Raw genomic sequence first — 15126 nt, 5'->3', positions numbered from 1 at the left:
AGGGGCTTGATCCTAGAACCTTGTTCCATAGGTTTAGCTATAAATAGTAACTTCAACAACTATTGTAACACACGAAATTTCTAACAAACTTATGTTACACATTATTCCAAGCTTAATATTACTTTATTTTCACTACTAGAAATTCAGCAAAAACCGACCAAGGTCGACTGACCAACTTTGGTCGGTCAAAAAACCGACGAAAAAACCGACCAAAGTTGGTCGGTTTTTCAAAATAATTTTTTTATTTTTTTTTTAACGAAACCGACCAACTTTGGTCGGTTTTCTTTGGCGCAAAAATGCGGGAAACTATTTTTGAGTCCCGCAAAATTTATATTTCAAGAAACCGACCAACTTTGGTCGGTTTTTTAATTAAAATAAATAAAAATTAATATTAAAAAAACCGACCAAAATTGGTCGGTTAATTCGGCGGGTCATTTAAAAAAACCGACCAACTTTGGTCGGTAATTTTATTTTTTAATAAAACCGACCAACTTTGGTCGGTTATTTTCGTGCGAAAATACAATTAAAGAGTATAAATCAAATAAAAGACAATCTTAAAACAAAATGTACCAATGGTCTAGTGGTAGAATAGTATCCTGCCACAGTACAGACCCCGGTTCGATTCCCAGATGATGAATTTTTTTATTACATAATTAAAATACCGACCAACTTTGGTCGGAAAAAACCGACCAACTTTGGTCGATTTTTTTTGCAATATTTTTTTTTTGAATTTAATTGATCGACCAAAGTTGGTCGGTAATTTCCGACCAACTTTGGTCGGTATTCCTTTCCGACCACAAAAATACCGTCCACACGTAAATGGTCGCGTTTTGGTCGATTTTTGGCTATTACCGACCAACGTTGGTCGGTATTTTTGGTCGGTTTTTACCGGATTTCTAGTAGTGAATATTCTTATCACTGCCTTCAGAAGCCTTGCTCCCGGAACAAGCTGTCTGCTATTGTATCTCGATTTCAACGCTAAGTCTTGTATTTTATTTAATTTCTTTATCATTTTGGGATCAAATCGATTCGGTTGTCTATAAATTACGCTATAAATTCAAATGTACCGTTTTATGGGTAAACAGTTTGGCACCCATCATGAGGCTTAGACAGTTGTGTAATTGAGTTGATCCTTGCATCTATTACTAATCTATTTGATTCTTTGTTTCTTAGCAAAAAACGTGAAAGATGGCAGCTAACGATGACAACATCGCACACAACGTTGAGGCCCAAGAAAATCCGCCTCGACACAAGGATTCGATCAGCGACACCTGCGACGAGGAAGACATAGCCACACTGATTCATGGCGGGCGATATCCACGACACAAACGGGAGACTCCTTATGATGCCGAAGAAGACCACGTTGTGGAAACGGTGAGGATCTTGAGAAAGCAACAAAAGGCCATCATGGGTCATCTCTCACGGCAAGACCAGGCCATGATAGAATTAAGGCAAGTGTTGTCAGGTGCTTCAAACAAAGCAGATGGAAGAGGTTCAATTCCTCCCGATGCTCCCGCGAATCAAATAGCCCAAAGGGTTGATAACAACACCCCGAAGGCTGAGGTCGGATTTGACGCGGACGGGGATATCGGCAGCGGATCTGGTAACCATAACAGTAATGATTTCTTCAAAACCGAGCTCATGCGGTTTATGAGGGAAATAAACTCCCGAATTGACCAAATTTCGGATGCACCGCCAGTATTGAAGGGACCAGACTTAAAGAAATACACACAGTTGCCGTTCAAACCGAGCGCGACACCTGAGTTAATAATTTCGAAGTGGCTCAAAATGCCGGATATGCCAAACTATGATGGGACTTCGGACCCTCAGGAGCACATCACCACCTATACAACGTCAATGAAAGGAAACTTCACACGCGATTGAGTCGGTTCTGCTGAAGAAGTTCGGAGAAACTCTCACTAAGGAGGCCCTGACATGGTACTCTCTCTTACCCGATCATTCAATAGATTCCCTTATAATGCTCGCACACTCTTTCATCAAGGCCCATGCCGGGGCCAGGAAGGTCCAGGCCCGAAAGATGGACAAATTTAGAATTGCGCAAGGAAAATTCGAATTACTGCGTGAGTTCGTGACCAGGTTACAAAAAGAAAGGATGTCGCTACCGGCCATACAGGATGAAAGGGCAGTTGAGGCATTGACTAAGAGGATGAACTCGGGGAGCTCCGACGCTTTCTGAAAATTGAAAGAAAGCCAGCTCGAGTTCCAGGCGACTACATGGGTAGATGTCCATAACTGTTACGAGTCGAAAATAAGAATAGAATATGATCAACTCGTGTTCCCGACAACGACCAAGGGTCAGGATCAAGAAAACAACAAGGATAAGTCAAAGGATAATTTTGATGCAGATTAGTGGTCCACTAGGGGCTGAGTTTTACCGTACGAAAGGGCCGAAGGATGCGACATAGGGTTTCGGTCGGCGAATAAGTTCCCTCCAGATAAAAGAACTGACTGCGGCCAGAATAACAGGTCCTTACAAGATAAAGAGGTTTCAGGTTCTCGGAATTCCACCTATCCTAGGTTGTCCGAGTACAACTTCAATATTAGCATAGTGGAGCTGGTATCAGTGATGAGGAACATCAAGGAAGCACGGTTTCGAGGCCGATGAGATCCAATCCTAGCCAGAGGAATCTTAATCTATGGTGTGAGTATCATGGGACTAACGGCCATCGGACTGGGGACTGCTGACATCAGCTCGAGGAGGTGGCAACGTCGTTGAAAAATAGCCATGCCAGAGAGTTCTTAAGCGACCAGGCCAAGAACAATTATGGTAACCAAGATAACGCAGAGCCCTTGAAGATAGGAGAAGACCTCCCTCGACTAACTATCAACATGATATTTTTGGGGGGGGAGGGGGAGGGGGAGGATAGGGGAACGAGATTAGCAGTGTAATCTTTTCAGATGCAAAAAAGACAAAGGTATCGGTGACTCACAGCAAGAGACTCCGGGAAGTCGTCGAGGACAACATCACCTTCACAGATGAGGATGCTGATGGACTTCTACTACCGCACAATGATGCCCTGATAATCTCTCTTAATGTTCTGGATTTTAAAATTAAACGTGTTTTGGTGGACCAAGGGAGTTCAGCCAATATCCTTTAATGGAGAGTGCTGGAGTAAGCCAAGATAACCGAAAGCATCATCCCGGCAGCAAGAGAAATGAATGCGGTTTCTGTTTCCAGCAGTAAAAGGAAGGAATACGCGGCATAGAAATTACAGGAACCGGCGCCTTTTCCCGAATCAAACAAAGACGACAAAAGGGGAGGAGCCGTCGAAATCCCACCAGGTGCCAAGGTATTTATAGGTACCGGAAGAAGCAGATGCAACCAAATCCACGACAGAGGATCTCGAACAAGTAGCATTGTTCGAAAAGTTTCTGGAGAGGAAGTTCTACTTGGGGACAGGACTAAACCCCGAGCTCATGCCAGGATTTATTGAATATCTTAAAACTAACATCGATTATTTTGCATGGTCGCACGCAGATATGAAAGGTATCCCGTTAGAAGTGGTAGTGCACAAGTTAAGCCTGGACCTGAGAATCCCGCCAGTAAGGTTAAAGAAGTACCCAATTGCCGCGCTCAGAAACATGTTTTTTAAAGAAGAGGTAACTCGATTGCTTGATATTGGTTCAATCCGGGAGGTAAAGTATCCCAATTGGCTAGCTAACGTAGTAGTAGTTATAAAAAAGAATAAAATATTTTGGATGTGCGCAGATTATAAGGATCTGAATAAGGCATGCCTAAAAGACTCATTCCCATTACCAAACTTTGACCAAATTATTGATGCAACGACCGGACACGAGTTGATGAGTTTCCTCAATGCCTATTCCGAGTACAACCAAATTAAGATGAACCCGGGAGATATTGCTATAATGTGATACCATTCGAAAAGTGTTTGGAGAGGAAGTTCCACTTGGGGACATGACTAAACCTCGAGCTCATGCCAAGATTTATTGAATATCTTTAACCTAACGTCGATTGTTTTTCATGGTTGCACACAGATATGAAAGGTATCCCGTTAGAAGTGGTAGTGCACAAGTTAATCCTGGACCCGAGTATCTTGCCAGTAAGGCAAAAGAAGCTTCCAATTGCCGCGGTCAGAAACATGTTTGTTAAAGAAGATATAACTCGATTGCTTGATATTGGTTCAATCCGGGAGGTAAAGTATCCCGATTGGCTAGCTAACGCAGTAGTAGTTCCAAAAAAGAATAAAAACTTTGTATGTGTGCAGATTATAAGGATCTGAATAAGGCGTGCCCAAAAGACTTGTTCCCATTACCAAGCATTGACCAATGATTGATGCAACGGCCGAACACGAGTTAATGAGTATTCTCGATGCCTATTCTGGGTACAACCAAATTAAGATGAACCCGGAGGATCAAAAGAAAACTTCGTTCATAACGAACTTTGGCACATATTGCTACAATGTGATGCCATTCGTTCATATCAGAGGCTCTTGAACAAAATGTTTGAAAAACAAATAGGGAATATAATGGAAGTTTACATAGATGATATGCAGGTTTAGTCTTTGAACGCATGTGACCATTTGAAACACCTCCAAGAAACCTTTGACATCCTAAGGAAGCACAACATAAAGCTTAACCCATAAAAATGTGTGTTCAACATCAGTTTTGGTAAATTTTTAGGTTTCCTGGTGTCACAAAGGGGTATCGAAGTCAATCCCGACAAGATTAAATCCATCGAGGACATTTCAGACCAGCTGACAAACATGAAAAAAGTCCAAAGACTTACCGAAAGACTGGTTGCTCTAAGTAGGTTCATTTTTCGGTCCTCGGAAAAATCCATCACTTCTTCTCACTTATGAAGAAGAAGAGTGGACTCCATACTTAGCAGTCTCGGAGGTAGTGGCAAGTGTCGTTAGGCCTTATTTTCAATGCCACCCGATAGCGGTGGTGACAACTTTTCCCCTGCGGAATATCCTTCACAAACCTCATTTGTCAGGTCGACTGGCCAAATTGGCAGTCGGAATTAGTGAATTCGATATCAAATATAAACGTAGGATTGCGATCAAATCACAAGTTTTAATCGACTGCGTGGCCGATTTCAATCCTGGATTGCTGCCTATGGCCACAAAGAAAGTAATGATGGTGTCAAAAATGACATCAGGAGTTTGGACCTTGTTCACGGACGGAGCTTCCAATGTGAAAGGGTCTGGGCTCGGAGTAGTCTTAATCATGCCCTCGGGAGAATTTTCTTGAGGCATGCCATAAAAATTGTTCCCTTGACTAATAATGAAGCCGAGTATGAGGCTTTGATTGCAGGACTTGAATTGGCACGGGGACTAGACTCTGAGGTCATCGAAATAAAATGTGATTCACAACTAGTGGTAAATCAAGTATATGGAATCTTCGACACTAAGGAGGAACGCATGCAGCAATATGTGGTGAAAGTTTAAACCTTACTCGCACGATACAGGGAATGGCAAATTACTCATATCCCTAGAGAAGAAGACGTACAAGCAAATGCATTGGCCAATCTGGGCTCGTCCACGGAAATGAAGGGATCAAATTCTGGTACAGTCGTATAACTTATGCACTCGGTACTGGATGTGGATGGTTATTATGAAGTAAATAAAACCAACTTGGTCTGAAACTGGAGAAATTAAATCATCGACTACCTTGAGCATGGCAAACTGCCCGAAGACCTGAAGGCATGCCGCACCAAAGCAACTCGTTACAACTTCTGGGGAGGACAGTTATACCGTCGTTCCAAGGCCCCTTGGCTCGATGCTTAGGCGCCTCCAAAGCTAATTACATGATGAGAGAGGTGCACAAAGGAATTTGTGGAAATCATTCAGGTGCAGACTCCTTGGTGCTAAAAATAGTTAGGGCAGGATACTACTGGGCCCGGATGGAACAAAAAGCTAAGGCATTCGTTCATAAATGAGACAAGTGTCAACGACATGTGCCTTTAGTGCACCAACCGGTAGAACTACTGCACTCGGTATTATCCTCATTGTCATTCATGAAATTGGGGATGGATATAGTCAGGTTGTTGCCACCAACTCCCGGAAAGGTAAGATTTCTCTTAATTTTAACTGATTATTTCACAAAATGGGTCGAAGCAGGTCCATACCAGAAAATCGACGAGCACGGAGTGGTTGATTTCCTATGGAAGAACATAATTTGCCGGTTCAGAATACCGGTGAAGATTGCATGCGACAACGGGCCACAGTTCATAGGTGCAGAGGTCACGAAATTCCTTGAAGACTTGAAAATCAAAAGAATCACATATTTTCCATACCATCCGAGCGCATATGGCCGAGCGGAATCGACAAATAAGGTGATTATACAAAACCTTAATAAGATAATGGAAGCAACCAAAGGCAAGTGGCCCGAAGACCAAGAGTGCTATGAGCAGACCAGATAACGACCAAGTCAAGCACGGGAGAGACACCTTTCTCTCTCGTATACAGAGCAGAAGTTTTGATCCCGGTAGAAGTAGGAGAACCTACCTTGAGGTACTTCCAGCAGATGAAGAAACAGACAACGAAGCATTGCTAGTTAAACCAGAGTTGCTTGATGAATGCATGGACTTAGCGCACATAAGAATGGTGGCCCAAAAATAAAGAATGAAAAGGTAATATAATCGAAGGGCTAATCTCCGTTATTTCAAAGTGGGAGACTTGGTTTAAAGAAAGGCGACTCAAAACACCCCGGAGCTCAACGCAGGAAAGCTAGGTTTGACATGGGAAGGTCCTTACCGTGTTTTAGTTGTCACCGAAAAAGGATCATAGAACGAAAAAATCAAGATAGAGTCAAATTGTCTAGCAACTAGAACGTGACTTACCTCAAAAGGTATTATTGCTTATGAGCACTGCTTAAATTAAAAGTATGTGTTTCACTATTTATCCCTTCGTCCAGTTTTTGTCCCAATTGAGTTTTTCTGGCAAGGTTTCTTACGAGGCAGCAACGGAAAGCATACTACGAAGGAAACATCATCGGCAGTAATAAGACCTTTAAATGACAAGGCATGAAAACGACAAGCCACTATAGGATGGTTAAATAGTTTTTGGCTAGATAGCAAAGTTCCTAATGGGAAAAGAAGCTCGTTATCGGACCAAAGGCTATTCAACCGTTCATGAGTGCTCCTTCCCTACAAGCGACTGGGGTGGTTAGATAATCTTTGGCTCGGTAGCAAAGTTCCTAACGGGAAACGAAGCTTGCTATCGGACCAAAGATTATCCAAGCATTCACTAGTGAAATCCTCAAATGAGCAAGACTTCCAGTGCTCCAATTTGTATTCTTCGCATTCGAACACTGGGGGAATGATATGAGAATACGGCAATCTAATTTCCACAGAAACCAGGACTACAAAATCTGAGAACAAAAATGTCTCATCGAGACCCAGGACTGCATAGTCAGCCCATAGAAACAAGTTGTATAAATTAGCCACAAGTAATGGTAATTTATTTTTTTTCAGTAAAACGAATGCTTATGTACTTTTAAAGATAGAAGGAATAAAATAAAGTCCTTTTATTTTTATCTTGTTTCTTGTCTAAACGATGAATTAATTTTATCATTTGAAAGTTAATCAAGCACTTCAAATGCTTGTGAAACCCTTCAAGAGCACCGTAAACATAAGAAGACCCTCTCTTATGAAACCCTCATAGTAAAGGGTTGGCTACAGAAGAGTTCATGCCCAGAACCCAAATGCTATCGGGAAAATAGGCACACGAAGCCTTGCGTAGTTCAACGCAAAAAAGTAAACTTTGCGCAATGCTTAAAAAAAGAACTTTTATTTATCAAACGTTCCATGCAGCACAAGTACAAAAATACGAAAAGAAAATAACAAAAGAAAAGAAATCAAAAAACTAAATTATATCGCCCCACAACTCGGGGGAAGAGAAGCATCAGCGCCCCCAGAATAAGTAGGTGGATCTGCTGTCGGCTTGGGATCTTGGACTTCATCATTATAATCTTCAAGTTCCTCATTGGTTCTCGAGAACTCGGAATTGGAACCGAAACCAAAAAAGTCAGTTGCATCGGGGTGAGTCGGGAGGCATCTTCGAGCGGTTGACTCCAGCTCTCGGGCCTTAGCGATTTCATCATCAATATCAATGACGCCTGATTTAACCTCCTCCAAGGTGTTTCTCCTCATTCTATACATAGAATATGTTTTTCCAATGATGAGGGAGTCCTCTCGGCACTGAAGCTCTATATAAGCCGCTAAGACTTGGTCGAAAGACCATCCCGCTCTGATCTCGCGGTGCTAAGGCTAAGATCACGAATAGTGGTTAGATGAACCTTTTATTATGTTCCATGATCCTCTTATACCTATCCTCCATCTGGGCATGCTTATCTTTGCCAGCAACAACCTCTTCAGCTTTGAAGTTCAAGGCTGCCTCCAAGTTATTCAATCTCTCAATTGAGGCAGATTCACGCTCGGCAGTAGTAAGCACAACATTCTGGACCTCAGACCATTTAGCCTTGGCTTCTTGAAACTGTACATTTAACTAGGAGGCTTCTTGGTTGAGGGCCATCACTTCCTGCTCACTCTGCTACAGCGGAGCCTCTAACTCACCAGCTTCAGCAGATTTTGCTTCCAATATCGAGAGGCGAGCAGCAATTTGGTCCCTCTCAGCCAATAGTTGATCCCGCTTGGATTTAACCTTATCGAGGATCAACTTCTGAAGGCCCTCGAAGGCAAGAAAGTTGGCCTGCGAAGCAAAAACACAAATTAGAAACTCTGTCATAGCAAATCGAGAAGAAAAAAAGCAATTTAGAGAATAAGTATGTTACCGTTGCTGCATTGTGCATGGCATTGTTTAACAAACACTCTCCCAAGAGAGTGTGTATCTTCTTCGTATCCTTTTAGAAGCCAGCGGCTTCAGATAATTGGCAAGCTCCACCGGCCGAGACAGCAAATGGCACTCGGTAGATACCGAGAGGGACACAATCCTCCACCTCTGGGAATCTGCAGAAGGGGGCGAATAGATGTGCCCTAAATTCCTATGGTCTAGGGACTAGGAGGAGGAACATCCTCCTCTCGGGTGTCTACGGCCGGTGGTCATGATGTAGCTATTTCTGGTGATGAATTATGGCTGGCATGGAAGGTGATGAAGCTGATGGTATTGTGGGTTGGGAAGCAGCTACGGCGAAGGCAGTGATGGTTGTTGGTTGCTCACCATCCGAATACGGAAGAGGCCCAGTACTCAGCCTTATAGTATCGGGAGCAGCGACTAGGACTGGAAAGGGAGAATTGGCATTCTCCACCATGTTAAACTCTCCCTAGAGCGCTTGGGCATCATCCTCAGTTGGGATTATAAGCTCTTCAGATTGAGCATTTTATTAAGCTGATGAAGGCCGTTGTCTACTTTGTAGGGAAGCCCCTTCATCACTGGCTACCCTATCATCATCGATCACCATAGAGACTGTGGCTGGCTCGGGTGTGGCTTTATTCACATTTTTATTCTTTCCCTTGGACGAGGAAGAACACCGCCTTTTTGGCTGCTTGTTCTCGGGTGGGGGACTCCGAGAGGAAGCGCTTGCACCCAAAGCAGATATGATGATGCATGTTCGGGTGAAAGCTCTTTTAGCAACCTCGCAGCCTCCGCGGGAACAACCAAAATATCCTCCTCACTGATGGTAACAAAACCCTGCGGAAGACAAGAATTCAACAAAAAGAGAAGTTACCAATTTTCTTATGCACAAAAATAAAATGAAGGCAAAATCAGTCAACTTACCATGATTCTTGGCCTTTCATCTGTATTTAGGGGCCAACTCCTTCCACCGGCGGGTCTCAGGCGTGGTGATATCCAGAATCTTAAGAACCCACCGATCCATGCCTTCAACCCTTGGTTTTGTCCACCGAGTTGCTGAAATAATAAAATAAGAAAGATCAGCAACGAGATGAAACAACCTTTTTCAGAAAAAAAAAACAAACTTTGAACTTACGTGTACGATTCCAGGACTCAGGAAAAGATGAAATTGTGACCGGGATAATATCCCTGGTGAAAACAATGACAAACTACTCTATCCATCCACGGTCGTTGTTGTCATCCATGTTGGTGAGCAAAGCATGGTGGTCATGTTTGCTGAAATTTATTACTCCCCCATGAAAAATGTTGGGGGACTAGAGATTCATCATATGAGCCAAGGTGAAATCCTCATGCGTTTCCTGGCACACAACCATCGTAGACAGGCCACCATTCGCCATACCAAAGGGCCCACCTTTACCAAACAGACTTGGTATTGTTGCACAGCTCCAAAATCACAGGGTCTAGTCCCCCGCTCAAGGAAAACACACCCAACGTGAATGAGTACGTATAAATATACATAAAGCCCTTCTTAGTAAAGGTTACTCGCTCCACCAGTTCAGGAGCAATGATGATTAGGTCATGGCAATCAAAGTCCTCCTTCACAGAATAAATGCTAGAACGGCGGATAGAAGAAGGGTATATGCCAACAGCCCAAGTGCGAGAACTTAAAGAAGGGAACTTCTCTTCGAAGTCCATAGTTGTGTTGAGTCATTTGGAGATAATGGTGCTCAACGTAGGGGGTCAGCATCAACGTTGATTTCTTTGTCTTTGTTCTCCTTCGGACCCCCACCAAAGAGAAAATCGGAGTTCTTGGAAGAGTTAATAAAAGAAGCCATAATCCGCAGAAGGTGATAAGATATTTTTAAAGAAGAAGATTAAAGAAGGATAAAAGCAGAAAAGAGTTGAATGTAAAGAATTTGAGAGAGTTTGTAAAACCATTAAGTGTAAAAGAAGAAGAATGAGGCGTATAAGTAAAGGAATAGGCGGATAAAATCGTGGCAATGATTACCTTGAGAACCGATGAAAATATTGCTAAATCATAGAGTAACACGCATTTGGGGTATTAAATACGAAGAGACGTATGTCTAATCAAGCATCAGAAACTTTTCAGAAGGGTTCAAAATATTTCCCGCCAAGAAAGAAATCTTCACCAACTTTCCAGTGACACAAAGATGTGCCACCGGAAAGCAGGGGGTATTTGTATAGGGTAAAATCAGTTCACATTAAATACTCAAATAATAGAATAACACATGAAATCGAGGACACACGGAAGACGAAGCAAATGTAACTCAAGACCGAAGGCAACAACTTCGGTTGACATCGGGTAGACCCCGTGTTACACCCCCTATTTTTATACATGAGAGTACATCATAAGTCAATTGATGTAAGCTCAGAAATGAGATCGTCTTTGAAAGTACATAAAGTAAGTTAATCATGTTACCTTGGACCGACGGCAACAACTTCGGTTGACATCGGGTAGACCCCGTGTTACACCCCTTATTTTTGTACGTGAGAGTACATCATAAGTCAATTGATGTAAGCTCAGAAATGAGATCGTCTTTGAAAGTACATAAAGTAAGTTAATCATGTTACCTTGGAGGTTACAAATCTTTAAGATCATGGATAACAACTACCAAGAGGGTTGAAAGGCTTAGGAGCTAAGCAACTTGAAGAAAATAAGTTTCGTCGAGTGTCGACAGGTTGGGAATGTTATAACATGTACTTTTGGGTTGATACTAGGGTTCTTAACATGATAAGGAGGTTATGTTATGAGTTATTTTAGTCGTATGATAGTTGTGTGTTACATTTTGAAGTCAATCGAGTTTTGGAACAAAAGTTGTCAAAGGTCATCACAAGTTACATTCATAATGTGTTGAATATTAGGTCAAATGTAGCAGAGCTTTTCTCCTAATATTCTTGGAATTACAGGATGATCCACATATCAAATTGAATATCTACGAGTCTAGTTTCTAATTCATTAAATCGTTCATAGATACTACATCGAAGTAGAGAGATATTTGCAGTTTTGCGGGACTGCGCAGACTGCATAAGTGACAAGTAGGTGGGTCACTAAAGCTTTTTAAGCAAGTAGATATTTGAGCTTTTTGGGTCATGACAAAAGTGGTAACGGGTCATACACTTTCTGAATTTCTGCAGAAAAGTTAAAACAATTAGACAAAAAAAAGATAATCTCAAATTAGTAGTAAAACAATTAATCTGTAGTACAATTAACGGCGCCAAAAATTTGACGAGTGTCTAGCGTATATAAAATTCTAACTCGTACTCTGTCAAATAATAGTATAGAAAGATGTCGAACCCACAAAGATTGGTTTATCTATTCTACAGACGTTTCTTGTTTTAATTACTATTTGAGAAAATTAGAAAGAGTTGAGTTATAAATTAACTAACTAAAAATGTATGAATAGAGCAATAGAAAATATTTTGTTTTTCACAAATATAATAAAAAGGTGTTGGGATCTTGACTTTACTTAATATTTCTATTATATAATAGAATTATTATTCTTCAATTTCTATTTCTCAAAAATGTATAAATGCCTCTCACGATTATAAATACATATTATTACTTAAGTTGAATAATTAATTGCACTCCTCTCGGTTATACAAATTAATCTTCAAACAAGTAACATTGAAGAACTAGAAATATATGATTGAACTAAAACATGCTCTTGCTAGTAAGTCCCTTTCGGTTACCCTACTTGTTATAACTGATTATTACACTATTCGCCTCTATTGATTACAAATAAGTGTAAAATTAATTATAACATAAAAGAGATAGATCTTACTGAATAAATATTAACATTTATCAATACTACACTTAACTATATTATTTCTTCCACCTCTCTCGATTACGGAATTAATAAACAATTAATATTTAGTACAAGATAGATAGATGTTATTAAATTAAATAACGTCTAACTATAAAAGCATATAAAAGTTAAAAAAATTTTAGCTCAAGCATGTGAATTTGAAGAATAATATCTACTATTATATAAAAATATTAAGATCCGTCTTTCTCCCAACATAAGAAAAACTCCATACTGAAATTACTACTAACAGTGAAAATATTCTTGTCCATTAAATAAGAAATATTCAAGAAGAATAATTCCCCCTATTTAATTAAAAGTAGGAACTAGAGTAATTTCCTACATCGAAATTTATTTAAAATAACAACTAAACCACTATTGTGATTTAAAAGAAAAGATAACTCGATACCAATGAAAGAAATAAAATATAGAAGCTTATTAAGAATTTGGATTCAGACTTCTAGCTCTAAGCTTTCTCTCTACTGCGATCTCCTCTTCTGATTGGGAACCATCTTCTTATATAAGAAAATTTCATGATGACTTCTCGATTTGGTGCTAGATTTTCTTGGCAAATCTAGATTTTGTATTTGCAGATATGAGAATTCGAATTCTCGATTTGGTGCTAGATTTCCATTGCAAATCTAGATTTTAAATTTGCAGAGATGAGAATTCTATCATTCTTTGTTTAGATTTCATCGATTTCATCATGGCAAATCGAGACTTGGTACATTGTCATGGCAGTAATGAATCATAGCTCGATCTTACCCTTCTTTGTTGTATTTTTCTTGAATATTTATTTTTCTTTTTTTATGTTGCGCACAATAATTCTTCTATAATTATTCCTACAAAATAAAGTTAAAAATATGGAGAAAACATGATAATTTATATATTTTTATGAGAGAAATTATGTGATTAACATCTGGTAAAATGCACTTATCAAATTCTCCCATACTTAAACTTTTACTCATCCTCGAGAAAAGAAAATAAATGAACATAGTAACTAAACACTTTAAGTGAAATTATGAGAGGTTTTGACACAGAAGAATTGACTAAGACCAGTTTATAAGTTCAAACAACTTTCAATTGTACTCATGTTCACCTTGAGAATTAAAATCATAATATTTTCTAATCCCAAATGTATCTCACCAAATGAAGAGAGATGCCCATATATCACATAATATATAGATACAAGATCAAAGAAGGGCATAGATAAAAAATACGCTCACTCTCAACAAAGAAGTACCTCAAGCTACTGGAAATAACCATAAGCTTGACTATCACGTGGTTCTCCACTAATATAGGAGTCTCTGAGTTAAGATCATGTAGGACTTTTGCAAGGTTGTAAAGTAGGCTTAGGGATGGGTATGATACATATAGATAATAGTGACTCAAATTTCCTATGGGCACTACACATTTATTTTATCTCTTAAGTACAATTGCCTTTCATCTCATTTAAACAATAAACCTCTTTTTTGTTTCATCCCTTTCAAAAAAAAAAATTTAATTTTTTTTATGGAGTCGCCAACTTTTCTTTGTTGCTACTTTTTCTTTTTTTTTTTGTATTTTTTTTGAAATTTGGAAGCAACTATTTTTTTTTTTTTTTACTTCTGATGACAACATCTCAAAAAATCGACAACCTCAAACAATTATTCTTTCACCAATTATTTTTATAATTACACCTCACGCCTAGATGTTTACATTCAGATCAACTCTTAAAGTGCTCAAAAGGAAATTGGGTAAACAAAGAACAAGTCATAACAACAAACTGGCTAAGGGTTAAAGCTTGGCGACCAACAAAATAAGAGATAATTTATTTAGGCTCAACTGAGCTAACTAGGGATAAAAATTATTAAAGTAGGTCAATTTAGGCTATGGCTCAACAAAGAAGGCCTACGTTCATTTCTTAACTCAAAGATCTACCTAGAATTTTTGCCTCAATCCACATTCAAGGCAAGTTCTAGATTTCCAGATAAGCAGGAGAACTAGACAATAGAAGCTAACCGCACAATACACTTGGGCCAATGAGAACTATAACTTCAATCACCAATAAGTAAGTATGGGCTTAGAAAAATGATCATAAAACTCGTGAATGGTACTTAATCGAATTCGTCTTTTTTAAGTGTCATGCTTTTCAAGTCAAATCAAGTTTAGCCAACTTATTTACCAAAATAAGTTAAAATATCTAAAAGTCCTAAAAAAACGTCCAATTCAAAATATTACGACAATGGCAAAGAACTGAACAAGAAATCCATGGAAGTACATGAAATAAATTGCCTTTAGAATAAGGCAAATCAAATTTTATTTAATTTTATTTTTTCAGTTTTTTTTTTTAATTTTATCATTTTACTAAAACATATTTTTTTAGTTGTAAAATATACATTTTATTTTTATATTTAACCGGAAAAAAAAAACTTAAAAGAAACACATATATAACAAACATATTCCTCTATCCCCCAAGCTTAAATAATGTCATGTCCTCATGACAAATAAATTAAAAGTAAAAA

The sequence above is a fragment of the Nicotiana tabacum genome, chromosome 4 (genome assembly GCF_000715075.1).
Source record: "Nicotiana tabacum cultivar K326 chromosome 4, ASM71507v2, whole genome shotgun sequence".
In the NCBI taxonomy this organism is placed as follows: Eukaryota; Viridiplantae; Streptophyta; class Magnoliopsida; order Solanales; family Solanaceae; genus Nicotiana; species Nicotiana tabacum.
The sequence above is the reverse complement of the archived record's forward strand: the minus strand, read 5'-3'. Positions refer to the sequence as shown.